General features: G+C 41.6%; 1 protein-coding gene across 19 annotated transcripts in view; it reads right to left on the reverse strand.

The window, feature by feature from the left end:
- rap1gapa (RAP1 GTPase activating protein a) overlaps positions 1-21,831 on the reverse strand; it is a 599,377-nt gene that overhangs the window by 130,716 nt on the left and 446,830 nt on the right. The window contains exon 1 of one of the 19 annotated variants that reach the window (XM_059655570.1): positions 8,515-8,746. The exons of the other annotated variants lie outside the window; for them this stretch is intronic. The gene's annotated coding sequence lies outside the window, so the exon portion shown is untranslated. Of the gene's footprint in view, positions 1-8,514; positions 8,747-21,831 lie in introns of those variants that run through there. 19 annotated transcript variants of the gene reach the window in all.

The raw sequence follows: 21,831 nt of genomic DNA on the forward strand, positions 1-21,831 counted from the left end.
CTTGAGATCTTTAGTTCCTGCTTTGGGCGGGCCCTCTTCGAATCTCCCTCGTCAGAGGAGCTCTTATAGCCCCCCTGTAGCTGCCTCTTCCTGCCTGATGGTTGCGTTTCCTGGGCCCGCCGACGCGCCTTCCTCCTCGCTTTCTGGACCGTCGTCCACTCCCCTGTCGCCACCTCCATCGACTCCGCGTTGTCGGGGGGTGGAGTGGAGCCTGGAGGGGCGCTTTGCTGGCCTCGGGCCCATCCTGTGGGGCTGGGCCCTCCTGCACGACCTGGACCTCCTGCACATTAGTGGGGTCCTTGCTGGGCCCTGGTGCCCTCCTCTCCTCCGGGGGCGGGGGGCGCTGGCCCCGCATTGCCCCTGCCGGCGACCTGGGCGTAGGTGGTCCTCTGCCAGGGCATGCCCTATAGAGGTGGCCCGCTTCCCCGCAAAGGTTGCGGCTTTTTTCTTGTGGGCAATCCTTTGCAAGGTGTCCCTCCTCCCTGCAGTTCCTGCAGATAGTGGCTTTGCAGTCGGCCGCCACGTGACCTGACCTATCACAGGCATGGCAGACTTTAGGTTGCCCTGCGTAGGTCAGGTAGCCCTTGCTCCCGCCGATCGCGAAGCTGGACGGTGGGTATACAATGTTCCCGTCTGCGTCCATCCTCAGCGTCACCTTGACCTGCCTCTTACTGGTCCAGATGCCAAAGGGGTCCATGATGTCGGTTAGGTCCCCTTCCGCCTTCACGTACCTTCCGAGGAAGGTCAGGACATCAACTGCTGGCACATGCGGGTTGTACATGTGTATAGTCACTATACGGCTCCTCTGCGCTGGCATTACGAACAGTGGGACAGCAGTCTGTACAGAGAGGGGTCCCTCACCTCCTTTCTCCTTTCTCCAGGAAGCACTCACAAAGCTCGGCACTCCTGAAGGTTCATCGTAAAAACCTCCTCCGGGGAAATCCTGCAGGCAGTAAATGTCTGCAGCAGCGAACCCACAACAGTCCAACAGGACCCTCTTCACGAAGAAGGTGCGGTCCACAGGTGCACCTTCCTCCACCTTCTTCACGGAAACACGGTTGGTGTTCCAGACCCCCTGACCTGGGACACGAGCTGGTTCAGGGGAGCAGCCAACCTGCAACAATGGCTGCGGCAAGTGTGTTAGGCCGAAGCCAGCATTAAGATCCACCGGTTGCAAGGGTGCACAGCCAACCCAATGTCTTCCTTCCACCTCCAACACAGTCGTGCTCTCCTCCTCTCAGTCCACAGAAGAGTGGGTCTTTATTTTGTTCCAGATGTAAGCTGGTTCACTCAGCTGGAAGGTTTGTTCCCAGATGTTTCGTCACCATTCTAGGTAACATCATCAGTGAGCCTCCAATGAAGCGCTGGTGTTATGTCCCGCTTTCTATTTATCTGTTTAGGTTTCCTTGGGTTGGTGATGTCATTTCCTGCATTGGTGATGTCATTTCCTTTTCTTTGTCTCAGAGGATGGTAGATAGGCTCCAAATCAATGTGTTTGTTGATGCAGTTCTGGTTGGAATGCCATGCCTCCAGGAACTCTCATGTGTGTCTCTGTTTGGTTTGTCCTAGGATGGAGAGGGGGATGGGGAGAGGGTTCTGGAATAAATAGGGAGAGAGGGGGAGGCGGACCAAAGATGGAAGAGATTACAAGAGAGTTGCAGTGGGAGAGAAATTCCATGAGGTTGGTCTGGAGGGAGGAGGGTAACTTCTTCAGGTTAGCCATCCCTGGAAGAGGCTTCGCAGTGGACCTTGAGTACTGCTGTGCTAACTCATAACAAAAAAGACAGCTCTTAAATAGAAACCAGGCTTGGAGAGGAAAGAGTTAAAATATAGTGAAAAGGGTTAACAGTATTAAAAAGGATTATCTGAATAAAAGAACAGGTTGTATCCAGGAGGAAATATGAACAGTATGACCTAACTAAGCTGCAAGACTTTTATATGTGAGCAGTTACCATGGAAACCAAAGGAAGATAATTTTTCGCAAATACTTGCTTTGTTCAACAAGATTTTTGTTCCTTTTTACTGCTTATTGTGCAAATACATTCACAAACTTTATACATCATTATTTTACTGCAAATACATTCAATTAAAGATTGATTCATATAAAAATTAAAATCTAACTGCAAAATCGTATTCTAGCCATGTTTACAAATTTAAAATTAGTGAGCACTGCTCAAAAAGAGAGATAAACAATTTAAGTTTTTTGCCTGCACGCACTGGTCCAGAGTCACAAGAATACCAAATCTTAACGGGAACAACAATTTTACTGCACGAGAAGAGGATGCTGATTGGTTGGAAAGTAGGCTGTGATTGGTCAATGCATCGTCATGGAGAATGTATCAAACTTTTGTTTAAATTCAAACGAGATACGTTGACTCTGATTGGTCAAGGGTTTGCTAATTATCAGATTGTCAGTCAGGTTTACTTACACATGCTAAAAGCTACATGTGTTCATACATGGTACTTGTGTTTTGTAAACAGAAAGGATATGTCCACACACTGCACCTTTATCAACTAAATAAAATCTTGCAGGATATCCATTGCCTGATGTATTCTCCATGGCAAAGCATAGACCAGCGTCCACTATACAGCCAATTACACTCTAATCTCATGCAGTGTAAATTGTTGAGCCCTCCGAAATTTTTTTGTTCTTTATTGATTCATTGGATGCAGGTGTCACTGGCCAGGGTGGCATTTATTGCCAATCCTTAACTGCCTAAAGGGCAGTTAAGAGTCAACCACATTGCTGTGGGTCTGGAGTCACATGTAGGCCAGACCAGGTAAGGATGGCAGTTTCCTTTCCCAAAGGACATTAGTGAACCAGATGGGCTTTTCTGACAATCGACAATGGATTCAGGGTCATCATTAGACACTTAATTCCAGACTATTTGGCAATCACTCTGGTCCTGGCAGGTACAAACAGAAGGTTTCAGTAGTAAGCCTCTATTCTTCAGTAATACTCAACTAATTATCGAGTAATTATTTAAGATTAAAAACAAACAAGTCACTTGCTAAACTGACAGTAAACCAGGATAACAATTCCTGCATTTTGGAAAATAATTAGGGTCCTCTGATATTGCAACAACAATCATTTCAGAATGAGTAACTTGAAAATGGGAGATAATCCTCAGCCGAAGCCTGAATCCGAATCTGAATCTGAATTCTGTTCCCTACAAGGCTATGGAATCTGGGTGGCAATTGAAAGTTTTGAGACCAAGATTGATGGATCTTTGTTGGGTTAGGCTATCACAGTATTCGGAGAAAAAGTAGAAAATGGAGTTCAAAATATTGAAACCATGAAGCAGTGAAACAACAGGATCTGAATGACTTACTTCTGTTCCTTTGACCCTGGTCATGTCTCATCTCCTTTCTTACACATCTCCCTTCCTACACATCCTGACTCAATCCAGATGAGATTTTTATCGCTGCTGCAGACCCTCCAATAATTCACTTGACTGACCATCCTTTGCTTACATGTTCACAAGGTGAGTGCTCACAGTCTGCAGGGCTGAATTATATTCTGCTCGCAAATACGGGCTTTCCAAACAAAAGAGCCTTTAAGCAACTTTAGATAGCCAAGAAGACTGACGTTTTGCCAGGCATCAGCTTAACAGTCATTTCTGAGGAAGGGTCACTTGGCCTGAAACGTTAACTCTGATTTCTCTTCACAGATGCTGCCAGACCTGCTGCGCTTTTCCAGCAACTTCTGTTTTTGATACATCAGCAAGTTCTGATGTTTACTGCCTCTCCTGGCTATCAGAGGAGAACGTACACTGAAAAAGCATCTCCGTCCATCAATGGGCAGAAAATCTATCCTCTTTTAAATTCCAATCAGTCACAGGGCAACGGCAGAGTGCAAATGCTTTCAGCAAGCCTGAGGCTGAAGTTTCTTTTCATCCTGACTCAGGGACAGCATTGTAGAAAGTAAATCACTGCACAATAATTGAACAAATAATTTATAGCGACAGCTCAGACATTCGTCTCTCATACAATTACAGAATTTAAACAAAACTGTTGTCCGAAAGTTATTTAGGAATTGTCATTACAATCTTATCTTCAAACTCCCAACAAATCTGACATGAAATTCAAAACACATTTGCCTCCAGAGCTCAAAATAATTTTCTGTTTTTCTGAGGACTCCTTCAGTGATGGTCATAGCCTGGCATTTGTGTAGTGTTAATGTCACTTGCCACTTGTCAGCCCAAATCTGGATATTGTCCAGATCTTGCTGCCTTTGGACGCTGACTGTTTCAGTATCTGAGTGTTTGTGCAATCATTGGCAAACATCTCTACTTCTGACCTAATGATGGAGGGAAGGTCATTGGTGAAGCAGCTGAAGATGATTGGGCCTGAGGCACTATGAGGAACTCCTGTAGAGATGTCCTGGGGCTGAGATGATTGACCTCCAACCACCCCAACCATCTTCCCAGGTGTCAGGTATGGCTCCAACCAGCAGAGAGTTTGCCCCCAATATCCATTGACTCTATTTTTGCTGGGACTCCTTGATGCCACACTCGGTTAAATGTGGCCTTGATGTCAAGGGCTGTCACTCTCGCCTCACCTCTAAAAATTCAGCTCTTTTGTCCATGTTTGAACCAAGGCTGTAATGAGGTCAGGAGCTGAATGGCCCTGGCGGAACCCAAACTAGGCATCACTGAGCAGGTTATTGCTGAGCAGGTGCTGCTTGATAGTGCTGTTACTGACACCTTCCATCACTTTACTGATGATCGAGAGTAGACTGATGGGACAGTAATAGGTCAGGCTGGATTTGTCCTGCTTTTTGTGTACAGGACATTGTCAGGTAGATACCAGTGTGGTAACTGTACTGGAACAGCTTGGCTATGGGAGCAGCAAGTTCTGGAGCACAAATCTTCAGTACTATTGCCAGGATGTTGTCAGGGCCCATAGCCTTTGCAGTATCCAGTGTCTCCAACCATTTCTCGATATCACGTGGAGTGAATCAAATTGGCTGAAGACTGGTATCTGTGATGCTGGGGCCACTGGAGGAGGCCGAGATGGATCATCCACTCAGCACTTCTGGGTTAAGATTGCTGCAAATGCTTCAGCCTTATCTTTTGCACTGATGTGCTGGGCTCTTCCATCATTGAGGATGGGGATATTTGAGGAGCCTCCTCCTCCAGTGAGTTGTTTAATTGACCTCCATTATTCATGACTGGATGTAGCGAAACTGAAGAGCTTAGATCTGATCCATTGGAGAAAATCTAACATGGTGGTACTGATATTAGAACAAGTGCTAAAAACCTGTTCAACAAAAGGAGGTTTGAAGCAATGGTTTAATGGAGGAGAATGGTAGAGACAGGCATGCAGGGAAAGGGAGTAAATCTCAAAGCTTAGGACTCAGGCAACTGAAGGGAGTGTGACTAAAATCAGGGTTATTCAATTCCTGAAAATCATGCAAGAATTTACACATCATGAACTTGAATCTCATTCACTTGACTGTAACAATGTTTTCCCTCTGATGTGATTAATCAGTGTTTTTCTTTCCATTAAAGACATTTGGCCCTTCAATGTAGACATTGTTAACCATTGCACCAAGCATAGCACTGTGTTTCAGCAGGCCAAATGCCTTTATACCACAGGCAAATTAACAACTCAAAAGGCTGCCTGCCAAACTGACTCAGGAATTTCTAACTTTCTGTTGCCAAGTACGTTCAACAGCAAACAAGTAATTGGCAGCAAAACTCCAATTCTGTTCATTTCTCAGCTGCAAAGCTTTAAGTTTGTGTTAATCTCCCTGTCACTTAAATACTATATTACTCTTCACAGCTTCATATGTGTGCAGCGAAAACCTATTCTACTATTTGAGATGATACAAACTGTCACCACAAACTAATCTTATGAGTATTATATGACAACGTGTCATAACAACAAAACTTTGTGTAGCTTAAACTGCCGGCAACCCATCAACATTCAAATCTGCTCAAAGTTTGCGGTGTATATTTGTTTAAAAGGTTCACTAAACTACCTTGTGCTTATGCTTTTGGAAAGAAGTTTCTGTAATATCAGATATTAATAGCTATATGAAGATGCTGCATTCTCACAGACTCTCTAACTAAGATTTTGTTCATGAGCAGTTCTGCTGACCCAACATTGGATAGTGGCTCACTCACTGACTTGATTACTTTTTTAAAAGTTCACTTTGCACAATTGTGCTGGTATTGAGCTCATAATGACCAGATTGAAATTGCAAGTTCAAACCCAGGTTATTTATAAATGTTAATGAAATCTTGAGGTTAAGTGATAGCACGAAGACAGACGAGACTGCAGATAGCAGTTTGGTTAAAAAGAAGTGTGCTTTTGAAGGTGACAAGCTGTTACTGCACCTGTCTCCTACCAGGCTCTAATCAAAGTGGAACTGTGTATAACACGTAACATATTTCACTGCTTGAGTGCAGATTAATTACAGGCCATTGGAGTCATGTCTTCAATAAACAAAACCAAACTAGCCCATTGGCTCCTGACGAAATTAAAAATTGAAGAGTCATGAGGGAATTTGTAAGTTTTTAATTTATAAAGAGTACACTGAAGCTGAAATTGATCTCATCTGGCTCAAGACCACTCCTTCAAATGGTCTCATGCTGGTCACAGATTTATTGCTGCCTCTGAAAAAAAATTGTTTAGACCAACACAATATCAATGGCAGGCAGTTCTGAAGAAGAGTCACTGTATTTGAAATGCTGACTTTATTTTCTCTCCACAGATGCTGCCAGGCATGCCGAGTTTCTCCAGCAATTCAAGTTTTGTTTCAGATTTCCAGCAACTGCAGTTCTTTGTTTTATTTTTTGCAAGCATTCCTGTATTGTTTCTAATTAGAAAAGACATACTAAAATAGTTGACAGAGATAGAAGGGACAAAAACACAGACTACTACTGTAAAGGAAGGATGGCCAAAGATGTTTAAACAGGAACATAACAAAGATGAAGAGCCAGAAGATTTATAATGAATCACATTCATATAGCACTTTGAATGCATTGAAACATTCCAAGGTGTTCACAGAAACTATTAAACAAATTTGTGGAAGGGGATGTTAGATTGGATAACCAGAAGCTTTGTTCAGAAAGGTCAAATATACTGAAGGAAGGTGAGGGAGATGGGTAGAGAGGTTGTCATTCCAGTTTTCAGGGCACAGGCTGGTGATGACATGGCCAGAAATGATGAGATGTATAAAACTGGGGATGATCAAGAGGCCAAAACTGAAAAAATATAAATATCTCCAAAGGTACAGGGGAGACTGGGAGATGAGAGGTCACAGAGGGCTTTGAGAACAAGAATTCAAAGTTTAAAACTGAAGCCTTATTTAACAATATAGACCAGTGACCACAGAGGTTATGGGTGAATGGAACGTTGTTGTGTTAAACGAGACAGCAGGTGAAACCTTTGTTGGAAAAGTCACGTCCAGAGGCAGCAAAGGCATAGATAAGGATTTCAACTGCAGATGGATCTGAGGGACAGTCAAAACTGGAGGATCGAAGGCATTTATGGATGATGATACGGTCATCTCAGGGCGAAGTATAACATCATGATTACAAACTAAGTGAGCAGCCAATTCTCAGGGGAGGGATTTGGCTTTGACATGGTGGGAAAGTATTCAGTTTGCTTTAGCAGTTTAATTGGTTTGAGTTTTTTATGTTACAGTTAGGTCTTCCTTTATTGGCATTTTTGAAATGGCATTTCAAGCTATAGACATCTAATCTAATCTGATAGTTGATATTTTATGATAATTAATGGCTTAATACATTATCTTTACATGTAGATTTTACACATATCTTGAGGCAGAGAGGAAGAGGCAGTGAAAACAAAAGTTGTTAAGAGCTGGGAGAGATTGAGCTGTGCAACATTTTACATGTCAATAACTTCATGGTCAATGTAAAACATCACAAAACAATCTCTGCTGTTCTCCCATTCTTTGTTCACAAAACAACAACTCAATTTCCTCAGCTTCTATTTCCTCAAAACAGGCAACATCCTAATAATTTTCCATTGTGATTTCACCACTGCACCAATGTCTTTCATATGGGACACAGTCTTAATCTGCGCACAATACCGTAATAGCAATTTTATAATAGTTTTATACAGATTCCTCAGTAACATCAGTTTTTAACCTTCCATTTTATATCTCTGAAACCCGGTAGTGTTTGTTTTATTTCATGAAATTACAAATCTGAGGTGCTGCTGCTTCTGGTCTCTTGTAAATATAACATTAATCTGTTCTTTGCATCACACCATTCTGCCAGCCACTAACCGTCCCAAAAGTATGACTGTTACTTATCTTTCAGAGTGATGGTAAAGGAATTTTGTCCTGTGCAAATCATTCTAGTTACTGGATGGATTCAGTTTTAATTCCTTCCCACCTTTCATAACAGATTTGTCTGCACACTGATCATCTGTGTTTTATACAGAGCTTCACACACAATGCTTCATGAGGCTGATTTTACATCTACAAGGCAATGGTATTTCACATTCACAGATTGCTGCAATTCCCCCATAGCTCACCTGCTGTAAACATGCAAAGCTTCTTCAACTCTTTCGCTGCAGGCACCATCCAAATTAGCAACCCCTTACATACTGCAGCATTTGCTGCCGATATTTCTCAGAGAGAATATCTACGCTAAGTTCAAATTAAACTGATCCTTGGTCTTCTGCACTTCTCTTAAAATTTGGTTTTAGGTTTATTGTTTGATTTATTGGTAGAATTAAGATGGAACACAAAGTCCCAGGATATCATGGTGCTGGCTTGTGCACAGATCGTTCCAAATAAGCTGATTGGCTGCATGTCAGATTCTCATCTGCTGCAGTCTGACTGCAGCCAGGGTTAGGTTCTCCTGACAAATCGCTGCAATGAGGAATATTTAATATATTTATGAATGTTAGTGAAGAGCAGAGGGGTCAGTTAGCCACTTGCTAACATTAACATTTAACTAGCATCGGGAGACTGCTTCCATCAGGGCAGTTGATGATGCAGAAGCCTGCATAATTCAAACCCTGATTTTGTAACTAGCAACTAACAGTATCTGGAATCTGGAACTTCCATTTTACTTTTGACAAAATTGCACTGAGTGAGCTACCCAGAGGATCACAGCATGCTGAAACCCCACAGTACATTGTGTAAACACACCTATTTCAGCTACTTAGCTGGTCTGCATCCTCCAACAAGAGCACCTTAAACCATGAACAACATTCAGCACAAAGTGCTGTATTTGTCACCCTGAAAAGAAACAGGAATCTCACATTGATGGTGAGATGCATAAGGGAGGACACATTCGCAGAATGTTGTCATCAGCAGTGAGGTGGCCAGAGTGTGCAAGGACTTCGAACTGGAAGTAGCTAGAAATGCAAACTGCTGCCTTTATCTTGCAGCAAATCCTGATCCCCTTTTACCCCTATCGCTCACTAATCTACAGTAGCTTCTAGTCAAGCAAAATCCTGAAATACTCATTTCCAAATCCTTTGACCCTCCTCCATTCTGTAACCTCCTCCAGCCCCACAATTTCTGTGTTCCTTCAATATTGAACTTTAATACACTCCCAATCATTAACACCCTCCATCAGTGGCCAGGCACCAATATGGAACATTTATTTCTCAAAGGGTTATGGGTCTTTGGAACCCCTTCCCTGAGAATGGGTGAGGTAGTCAATGTATTATTTTACACCCTAAGACATAAGACCATAAGACATAGGAGTGGAAGTAAGGCCATTCGGCCCATCGAGTCCACTCTGCCATTTAATCATGGCTAATGGGCATTTCAACTCCACTTACCTGCTCTCTCCCCATAGCCCTTAATTCTTTGCGAGATAAAGAAATTATCAATCTCTGCCTTGAAGACATTTAACGTCCCAGCCTCCGCTGCACTCCGTGGCAATGAATTCCATAGGCCCACCACTCTCTGGCTGAAGAAATGTCGTCTCATTTCTGTTTTAAATTTACCCCCTCTAATTCTAAGGCTGTGCCCATGGGTCCTGGTCTCCCCGTCTAACAGAAACAACCTCCCAGCATCCACCCTTTCTAAGCCATACATTATCTTCTAAGTTTCTATTAGATCTCCCCTCAACCTTCTAAACTCTTATGAATACAATCCCAGGATCCTCAGCCGTTCATCATACGTTAAACCTACCATTCCAGGGATCATCCGTGTGAATCTCCGCTGGACACACTCCAGGGCCAGTATGTCCTTCCTGAGGTGTGGGGCCCAAAATTGGACACAGTATTCTAAATGGGGCCTAACTAGAGCTTTATAAAGTCTCAGAAGCACATCGCTGTTTTTATATTCCACCCTCTTGAGATAAGTGACAACATTACATTCGCTTTCTTAATCACGGACTCTACCTGCAAGTTAACCTTTACAGAATCCTGGACTAGCACTCCCAGATCCCTTTGTACTTCTGCTTTATGAATTTTCTCACCGCTTAGAAAATAGTCCATGCCTGTATTCTTTTTTCCAAAGTGCAAGATCTCGCATTTGCTCATGTTGAATTTCATTAGCCATTTCCTGGACCACCCTCCTAAACTGTCTAAATCTTTCTGCAGCTTCCCCACCTCCTCAGTACTACCTGCCTGTCCACCTATCTTCATATCATCAAACTTTGCCAGAATGTCCCCAGTCCCTTCATCCATTTTAAGGCAGGAATGGATAGATTCTCGATTAGGCAGGGAGTGAGAGGATATTGTGCAGCGTTGGAAGGTGGTCACAATCAGATTGGCCATGATCACATTGAATGGTGCAGCAGGGTCAAGGGGCTGAATGGCCTACTCCTAACTTGTATGTTCATATATCTTCAGTTGCTTGTATCCTAAATTCTTGAATTCATTCCCAACACCTCCCCTTCCTCCTTTAAGATGGTCCTTAAATCTACCTCTTTGACCTGGCCATTGCTCATCTGACCTAATAGTTCCTGAGGAGACTTTATTATTCATAATTACTAATATTCCTGCAAAGCATCTTGCAGCGTTTTATCCTGTTAATGGTACTAAATAAAGACAATGTTGTTGTTGGCTTTATTTGATCCAACATCTAATCAGTGACTGCTTTCAGGGTCAAAACCAGGCTGTTGAACCAATCAGATTGATGAATCCTTTCTGAAATACACAGAGTCTAAACCAGGAAAGGAGGTATTTTTAAATTCATTAACAAAGTGAAAGCATCACAGGCAAGGTCAAATTCATTGTACATTTCTCATGGCCTTTAACTGCACCATTTGCTAAGCCTTTTAAGAGGCCAGTTCAGAGTCAGACACATAGCAGTGTGTCTGCAGTCACATATAAACCAGGTAAGGGAGATAATGGGAACTGCAGATGCTGGAGAATCTGAGATAACGAGGTGTGGAGCTGGATGAACACAGCAGGCCAAGCAGCATCAGAAGAGCCTTGACCTGACCAGACAGCTCTGCTTGGCTTGCTGTGTTCATCCAGCTCCACACTTTGTTAACCAGGTAAGGGAGGCAGATTTCATTCTCTAAAGGATATCAACAAAATCAATTTTCATTATGATAATACAACAGTTACATGTTAACAATTACTGAGACTGGCATTTTATTCTAGATTTATTTAATGAATTGAATTTAAATTCCGTAGTCACTGTCATGGGATTTAAACTAGTGTTCATGAGCTCAGAGCTCCAGATTGCAAATTCAGCAACATGACCATTAAGTTAGAAGTCCCTTATAAACCAGGATGTATAAATTAAACAAGGTATTTTCAGTGAACTAATGACAGTATTGGGAAACACAGTCCAGATTATTGGATGGGGGGGGGATTAAATATTTAATGAAATTAAACTCCACACATGTAAAATACGTTTTCAGAGTGGATAGGGTTATACATAGTTATTTCATGGCGACAACTATTATCAGAATGCGTGAGATTCATCCTATCAGCCAGCTTTAGTGGGTACTTGAGGAGAGGACCCTGAAATTATATCATTACAATCGAATGGTGAAAGCTGAAACATTGTGCTCTTTGGAGGACCAGGGGACTATATCCCCAAACGTGGCTGTCAGATTCACTGCAGAACACTTCACCACAAAGCCCAGGCAATGTACACTTGGCACTGACTGAACTCTCCGAGAGCTGGCTATCTTTCGGATGTGCAGAAATTGCACATCAATAGCTTTTTATAAACCACCGGTAAGAATTAATTAAGGATAGCTATAAAATGAACAGTTTACAGAATCCCAAGCTCAGTATTTACATTCTCACTGCAACTAATACTGTGCTTTCCAAGTTCCACATTAAATCATGATTTAGTGCTTTTTGAAAAGCTCCAACTAATCCTCTAAAAAAATGTTTTAAAACAGCTGAGACAAGATTCTAGTTTTGCTTTGAAGCTTTGATCAGATACTAACTACACTCACTTTGGCCTGAGGATCAGTATAGGATCTTTCACCAGTCGGTGTTTTGGAAACATTGGTTCCTTCAGCCATCCATCCACTTTTAATCTGTTGTTAGTTGATTCACTGTTAGGATAAAATATACACCTCCTCCTCTGTTTTCTTTCAGTTTTACTGTCTCCCTCGTGATCTCAGGACTCTCCAAATGCTTCCTGTCATCATAAGACCATAAGACATAGGAGTGGAAGTAAGGTCATTCGGCCCATCAATTCCACTCCGCCATTTAAATCATGGCTGATGGGCATTTCAACACCACTTCCCTGCACTCTCCCCGTAGCCCTTGATTCCTTTTGAGATCAAGAATTTGTCGATCTCTGCCTTGAAGGCATCCAACGTCCTGGCCTCCACTGCACTCTGCGACAATACATCATCTTTGTAGCTCTCTGCCCAAACCATGTTGCATTCTTATTTTCCCATTTCTCCTTTTCTATTCATCACTCCTCCACCCTCCTGTCCCTCAAGCTGCTTCTCTTCCTCCCCCTACATAAATCACACGGCTTTAAATAAATAAATGGCAAGGAACTCAAGATGATGATTGCTAGCGTGTTTGCTGACATAAGCCTTACAACCCAGAGAAAGGCAGACAGTTAAACTAAGAGGTGGAGAGAGAGAGAAAGAGGCAAAGAGGGAGAGAGACAGAGAGAGAGGGACATAGTCTGACAGAGTGAACTGACAGAGAGGGACAGATAGGCAGAAACAAAGCATGAGAAAAAGGGGGAAAATTAGCTGCTCCTGGTCGGATGAAAGAGGAGGCCTATCATTGCAAAGTTGTTATTATTAGCAGCCTTATGTCCAATGGGCTGGGGAGAATGTTGAAAATTACTTCGGACAAACCAAAAGCAGAAGGTTGTGAGGTGTCAGAGAGGACGGCATCATACAAAATTATTGAAGTCATAAGGTTGAAGAACGTAAGGAGGAAGTGAGCTGAGTTAGCAAATTATTTAACAGTTTTTGAAGCAACATTAACTAATGAAAATAGTACCAAGTGAATGCAGACTTTTTTTCAAAATGAAATTGATTACAGTAACGCCAGCTCAGTAGAGAGTTTTAAAGTGGAGACCCATCACTCAGGTTTGGGTGAGTGTTGTTGTCAGTGTAAAATGATTATATCTTCCCTTCTGTTATTTATAATTAAGCTATTTCATATAGTTCTTGTGCAGTGTAACATAGTTTTCAATTTTCTTTTGTGTAATAATCTTTTGTATTATTTTGTTAAAGCACATTGATAGCCTCTTGCATGTATATTAACTGACCAACATGGCAAACAGGAAATAAAGCTTATATTCTATCAAGCCAGGTCTCAACCTGGGATCTGATTTGTCCAGTATTACCACCAGTTGGAATTATACCAAAGTTCTTTTTGTTGATTAACTGTGTGTGATTTCTGACAGAAGCAAACAGTTCAGTCTGGATTTCATGAGGGAACCCCAAGTACATTAGCTGCCAGTCTCGCCTTAAACTTTCTCTTTCCTTCTCCAATTTGTTTTCTTAATTCCCCTCTGAGTCCTCTATTTTCTGTTTGGTTCCCAAGTGTATAATCGATAAAATTCAGGACAGGTTTCAGGGGCTAAATGGCCTGCCATTGTTGCAAGGTATCTGCCCCAAATACATTTTCTCCCATTCATCTGAAACAGAAGAAACCACTCATTTTAAACCTTTTCACAATTGTATTTTCCACAGGATTTCATATCCCATATTATTTTTTAGTCATTCAAATCAAGTGAAAACATTTTGTGTATAATATTACATTGCATCCATACCCACTGAACTATTCAGGGAACTTTAACAGAAATTCTGGAAAAACTCAGCAGGTCCGGCAGCCATCTGTGGAGAGAAATCAGTGTTAATATTTCAGGGCGAGTGACCCTTCCTTAAGTTCTGAGGTTTTCCTGCGATTTCTGTTTTTGTTTCGGATTTAGGGCATCCACAATTCTTTCAGTTTTTATTGGGGAAACTTAACCCTTTTATATTTGTGCTGCAGTTAGAAACTGATGCAAGATGATCATTTGTCTCCCTCTGTCCTTAGAGTTCCTCATATTGTTTAAAGCATTTAATGAATTATTTCCAGATTTAGCATTCTTTATACCCAGAAACTTGAATATGATATTAATGTGATGAAGAAACAATGGTTATTTTGAAAAGCAGCATGAAAGCAAATCTCTCTGGATAGTAATTGCACAAAGAGCTGAGAAAGTAGCAGAAACCACAGATGGGATTGCTGTTCTAACAGTCTGGGGCAATGATAGGAGTATATTTAGCTCCAAAGATGACCTAGACAATAAACTCCATATTGATGGTAAAACCCCAACAGGAGAATTAACTATATCCAAAAGACTTAAAATGAGCAATGTGGAAAGGTTTAAATGCCATTACAATCCATCCTGGATCAGAGTAGACATTGTAGCTATTAGATTGAAATCCTTGTGATAATGCATTTTTTTAAAAATTAGCCATTCTCTACACAGCCTGTCATAATTTTTACACATCAAATTATTGCAAATGACTCTGCAATAGACTCAATGAAGCACAGCAAAAGAGCAAATGCCTGAAATGTTCACTGTTTTTCAAGTGCTACAGATTTGGCGAGCTTCCCTGGATGAGTAAGCCATTCAGCCCTTCAAGCCTGCTGTATCGTTCAATATGATCATGGCTGATCATCCAACTAATTAGAATGGATACTTCACCCCCAAACCTTGGGGCTGGGTGTTTGTAAATGTCTCCTGTGTTGCAAAGATTTTTCACAGTAAGACATACTTTTCCACAATTGAAGAATCTGAGCAGTTTGAATGAAAAGTGTCTTCCGACCCCTTCAAATTAGATCATAGAAGGAGGAGAAGGCAGTGTTTTGCTTGTTTGGTGGTGTTTCATGCGTTGTTGAAAAGTGTCTTTTTGTGCAGCACCCCACTGGACTAATCAATACAGACTTAGGGGGCATTGTGAACAATCTCCAGCTGAGGACCCTCATTACTGCGATAAGTGAAGATAACCGTGGGCTTACATGTCGAGATGCACTTTTCCAACTCAAGACTTGGAGCAATAATTCCCTCCACCATAACAATACAAACCCCCCAATGGCATGCTTGATTACTAGAAAGAGCAGTGACAGAATTAACAACAGACCAGCAAAGTGCCAAAGACCATTATTGGAGGTACTGGTAAGTTAAGAATGATGTTTAAGGCCGTTCTCACTGAGATCTCTCTTTGGCTGACTGGCCAGAGAATTCCCATGGTATTCAAATTATCGCTCAAACAGAACATAAAACCTGATTCCTATTCAATCAGCTACTACTCATTGATTGCTTATCAGTCAGCTGTCATGTCCTACTTACAAGAGAGGAGAAATATTGTATTAATTGGTCACAGCGGTGAAGACTAAATAATGGAGTCCATTTTAAGCAAAATGCTGATCCCTACAACTCTCTCCAATGGCTGATAAGGGATCAGAGTGCTGATCCCAATTCTAAAATCTTTCCATTATGTATAAAAAGACAGTGAACACTCATATAATTCAACATGGATCGATTTTTCTGAGTGAGTTGAGAAAACATTAAAATAAAGACCATAGACAGAATTATAATGAACTGCACCCTCCCAGGTTAGAAAAGGCAGATTGACAAACATGCAATAAAAACCTAGAACTTCAGCTACGCAGACAAACCTGATCTTTTAAGTAGTTCAAACAATGAATGCAATGTGATATTGAAAAATCATGAAATGAAATAAACTCAGGCTTATACTGCAAAATCTTGATGCTGGTCAGGAACTGTAATGGTTACAGCACCATCCAAGGAAGTAAGAGAGTGGAAGAAATCTGGTTGATCAGAGCTCTGCTGCTGAACACCCATCCACTGATTCCCTTCCATTAACACAGGCACACAGCACCATCAGGTCTTTGACGTAGAAACATCGAAAATAGGAGCAGGAGGAGGCCGTTCAGCCCTTTCAGCTTGCTCCATCATTCAATACGATCGTGGCTGATCATTCAACTCAGTCCGTGTTCCTGCATTCTCCCTCTATACTTTGTTCCCTTTAGCCCCGGGGACTGTATCTAACTCCTTCTCAGGAACATGGTCCAACAGTCTGACAGTACTGACTGGGCTATATTCTGAGGTTCACCAGGGACAGAAGATGTTGGCAGCAAAATTAAATGAAAAAAAGAGAGTAGAACAAAGAAAAGATTGCTACTCTGCCATGGTGGAGTCTGCAAATTAATTACCACATAGATTGACACACCGAGAATGATCACTGAGCTGATCTAGTGGACAGATGAAAATCTCCTTGGAAACAATGCTTTGGTTAAATCAGCACCTTCATGGAAGTCTTAGGATCATCAAGAAAATGGACTCTCAATATTCAACTTCCATGACGACTTTAATACCAGAGACTTTGGCAGCATGAAAAGGATTTTTAAGAAGAACTCTGTTACCAGAGAGCACTGCCGCACCCAGAAAACTCACTTGTAAGAAATACCATTGGAATGAAGAGATGCTGAAACTCAGTGAGGCATCACAAAATTCTCGTGTCTCATTTTACTTTCAATTGCACGATACATTCATGTATAAGACCATAGGAAACAGGAACAGGAGTAGGACATTTGGCCTTTCAGGCTTGCTTCACCATTCAATAGGACTGTGGCTGAGCCAACGTTCCTCACATCCACTTGCCTGCCCTTTCCCTGTAATCCTTGATTCCATGACTGATCAAGAATCTAACTTAGCCTTAAATATTCACAAAGACTCTACCCCCGCAGCTCTTTGTGACAACAAGTTCCAAAGACTTTCAACCCTCAGAGAAGAAATTCCTCCACATTTCACTCTTGAATTGGTGCCCCTTTATTCTGAGATAGTGTCCTCTGGTCCGGGACTCTCCCAAGACGGGAACATCCTTTCAGCGTTTACCCTGTAAAAACCCTTAAGAATCCTACATGCTTCATTGAGATTACTTCATTCTTCTCAACACCAGTGAGTAGAGTCCCAACCTGTTTAACCTTTGCTCATAAGACAATACCTCCAAACCAGGGATCATTCTTCCCTGAAATTTCTCCAATGAAATGATATCTTTTCCTAAACAAGGGAACCAAAGCTGCTGCCACTGCTTCCAATGTGGCCTCACCAGTACCTTGTACAGTTACAACAAGACTTCCTCACTCGTAGTCCAAACCATAAGAACCAAGATTCCATTAGCTTTCCTGATTTCCTGCTGCCCCTGTGTGCTAGGTTTGTTTGTTTCATGCACAAGTCCCACAAGTCCATTTGTGTTACAGCTTTCTGCAGTTTTTCACCATTTAGACAATACAGTGTTCTTTTGATCAGCCTTCCAAATGAACACCTTCACATTTTCCCACACTATACTTCATATGCCAACTTTTTGCCCACTTACCTAATCGATCAATGTCTCTCTCTAAACTGTTTGTATCCCTCTCACAACGTGCCTTTTCATGTATTTTTGTGTCATCTGCAAATCTGGCTACAGTGCATTCACCTCCTTCCTCCAAGTCATTAATATAAGCTACAAGCAGTTGCAGTCCCAAACTGAAGCCTGTGGAACCCCACTGGTTCCAACGTGAAAATGAACTCCTTATCTCCACTTGCTGTTTCCTGCTCATGAATTCTCTCTCCATGTTAATATACCACCTCCAACACTATGGGCTCTTCTCTTATGACTCTATGGCTCTAGGACTTAACCTTTTGTGTGGCACTTTGTCAAACACTTCTGGGAGTCCAAATATACACATCTACTAGATTCCCCCCATCCACTCTGTCTGAGAATTCCCTGAAAATCTTTAATAAATTAGTCAGACATAATTTCCTTTCATGAAGCCATGCTGACTCTGCTCGGTGAGTCTATGATTTTCCAAATGTCCTGCTGTTACTTCCCAAATAATTAATTCCAACACCGCAAGGATCCGTTTTGGGGCCACTGCATTTTTATACATGACGTGGATGAGGGCGTAGAAGGATGGGTTAGTAAATTTGCAGATGACCCTAAAGTCGGTGGAGTTGTGAATAGTGTGGAAGGATGTTGCAGGTTATAGAGGGACATAGATAAGCTGAAGAGCTGGGCTGAGAGGTGGCAAATGGAGTTTAATGCGGAAAAGTGTGAGATGATTCACTTTGGAAGGAATAACAGGAATAGAGAGTACTGGGCTAATGGTAAGGTTCTTGGTAATGTGGATGAGCAGAAAGATCTTGGTGTCCATGTACACAGATCCCTGAAAGGGCCTGTACTGCATTTTAGTGTTCTATGTTCTACGTTTTAACACTTTCCCAACAATAGATGTTAGGCTAATTAGCCTATGCTTATCCACTTCTTCCCCTCCCTCTATTTTTGAGCGGGGCTGTCACATTAGTAGTTTTCCAATCCTCTGGTACTTCTCCAGAATCTAAGGATTTTAGGAAAATGACAACGAATCCATCCACTACAGTTTACTTCTTTTTAGATCCTGGACACGAGCTATCAGAGCCTGCATACTTTTCTGCCTTTAGCCCCATTTGTTTGTCTAATACTATTTCTCAAGCTATTGCAAAGAACAAAACTTTATTTCTTTCCTCGCATTGTTCAGTATTAATGGGATGCTCAAAGTATCTTCCACTGTAAGGACCGGTGCAAAATATCTGTTTAACTTCTCTGTCATTTCCTTGTTCCCCATAACCATTTCCCCAGATTCATTTTGTGAGAAATTAATTTTCACTGTGACAGCTGTCTTTTGCTTTATATATTGAAAGCTGCTCTTTTTGTCAGCTCTATATTCCATAAGACCATAAGACCATAAGACATAGGAGTGGAAGAAAGGCCATTCGGCACATTCCATGCTAGTTTGTCCTTAGTTTATTTCCTCTGTCTTTATGTTTTTATTCCTCCTTTTCTGGATTCTGAATTTATCCCCATCTTCGGGGCTATCACCAACCTTGCCTCCTTGTATGCTTTTTCTTTCTATTTCACATCGTCCTTAACCGCCTTGATTAGCCATGGTTGGCTTATCTTTCTCTTCAAGTCTCTCCCCCTTTCTGGAATGTATTTTAGCTGAGAGTCATCATTACCTCCTTATATGTTTTCTATTGCTTGCTTACTGCCATTCCTGCTAATCTATCAGCCCATCCCACTATAGCTAACACTATCCGCATTTTATTGTAATTCCCTTTATTTAAGTTAAACACAATTATTTTGGACCCAAGTTTCTCCCATTCAAATTGAATATTACATTCTATCATGTTATGATCACTACTTCCGAGGAGATCTTTAACTAAGATAATTTATTCTACCTACCTCGTTACCACATTCAGGACAGCCCTTGTTGGCCCCATGACATATTGCTCTAGGAAACTATTCTTAGTGTCCTCTATTAATTCATTGTCACAGCTACCCTTTACAATTTGATAATCTTCATGTTGATTGGGATAAAAGTCATGCATAATTGTTACTCTATTCTTTTTACAAGCACCCATTATTTGTGGGAAAGGCTATAAATCAACAGAGTGGCTACTGTTGTGGATCTGTTCACTACTCCTACCAAAGTCTTCAATGTGTTGAGAGATGAAAGGGCTGCCTACAATTATCTAACTTGGAATGAAACAATGACAAATCCTCCAGAATCCGCAGAGGAATAGGATTTCAACAGCAGCCTTTGAGTAAGTACGATAGGGAGGAAGCAACATGGACTGAGAATAGCATGGATACTGGATGCTCTCCTCTCTGATCCCAGTCTCAATTATAAAGACTATTGCCAGTGAAAAAGCAACTTGTAAAAATCATTCATTTAAGAACTCAAGAGCTGCAAACTTTGCCTCTGCTACAGAAACAGAACAACAGCTAAACCTTTGCAATCGGGTCTTTTCATTCTCAACACTCAAGGGACTCAAAGATCGGTAACTTTGCCTTTGCCTTCCTGTCTGTACTGTACAGCTCTCACAAGCTTCTCTTGAAATGGTGTCAATGCCTGTGTGTGTGTACTTGCTGCTGCAATTTACTGTCTTTTATCAAGGTAATAAAACTCCACCCTCTTCCTTTCAAGAAAAGCTTGGAATTGTCTCTCCTTCAGTTTTGATCTGATCAAGTTGAACTGAAGTTTGATCTTTACATTCTGAGGAGGGAAAAAACAAATTCTTTGGGCAGGCAAGTTGTTTGGTCGGTTGTGTGTGTATTGTTTTCACTTGTGGACACGTCTTTTGTTGCTAGAATCGAAACACAAGTTCATTTTTAATCAGGTGTGACTCCTCTCTCGCAAACAAAGTAAAACAAAAGTTCCAAGATTCAGGTAACAAGTTGTAAAGCTGGATGAACACAGAAAATAAGTTTTCTGAAGAAGGGTCTAGGCCCGAAACGTCAGCCCTCCTGCTCCTCTGATGCTGCTTGGCCTGCTGTGTTCAGCCAGCTCTACACGCTGTTGTCTCAAATTCTCCAGCATCTGCAGTTCCTACTATCTCCGGTGATTCAGGTGCTGCTTTTCTAAAGGTTTGCTTTCGTTGCAATTATATCATAACCAGCACAGAATGGTGCAGTAGTACTGAGCATTGCAGGCACAGGTCTCAAACTGATGCCTCTCATCAACAGCACTGTTGCAATTCTATCACACATGCAGCCCTACTGCTCCCTCTATTGCATTGTGAATGCTTCAGTGCTAAACTTGAAGGCAGCTTTGTCCTCATTTGTTGAAGTCTTGAACCCAAATGGATATAACTCACACTTCACTGTTCAGCCTTTTGTAAATAGACAACCATGAATATGGGACTTCTAACAGCAAGAAGTTTATTTCCAAACCAAAACTTACATCTTGCCATAGGTTTACATGCACAGGAATAATAATTGTCTTCAATTTTAATATAGTGCAGAATCACTTGGGGTATTTTCCCATCTCTCACCCAACACCTAGTAACTCTTGGACTGAAGTATTCAAATTAAAGCAAATAGTCAGATTTATTTGGAGTTAGATTATTTCTTAGAGGTAACTAAGGATCTCAGTGCACAACAATAATTAGCTTCCTATTCTTATGTTTAGGACTAAAGGCCCATCAGTTTGAAGCTGCTTCGTGAAAAGTAAGTTTTTGAAAAAGAAAATATATGTAGGGTATGCAGGGTAGATTATCTTAGTAGGATAATAGGTTGGCACCACATTGTGGACTGAAGGGCCTGTACTGTGCTGTACTGTTCTATGTTCTATGTTTTAGTCTGTTATTGTGTCCAAGCTTTTAATCGAAATGAGAACTGAACAGTTCTTCACCTTCATTAATAAAGGCCTAATTTTAGGGACCAAGCAACACTTTCTGAATATGTTTGTGACAGGAGCACAAAGGAGAGAACAACCAATTCAGCCCATTTAGCCCGCGGTAGTCATGAGCCCAGATTTTTGTTCCTGGGCTCAGTGTGTTTGGATGGAATTCCCAATCCTGGGAGGTCTTAAACACACACACCAACAGGTTCAAGAACAGCT

The sequence above is a fragment of the Stegostoma tigrinum genome, chromosome 28 (genome assembly GCF_030684315.1).
Source record: "Stegostoma tigrinum isolate sSteTig4 chromosome 28, sSteTig4.hap1, whole genome shotgun sequence".
Classification (NCBI taxonomy): Eukaryota; Metazoa; Chordata; class Chondrichthyes; order Orectolobiformes; family Stegostomatidae; genus Stegostoma; species Stegostoma tigrinum.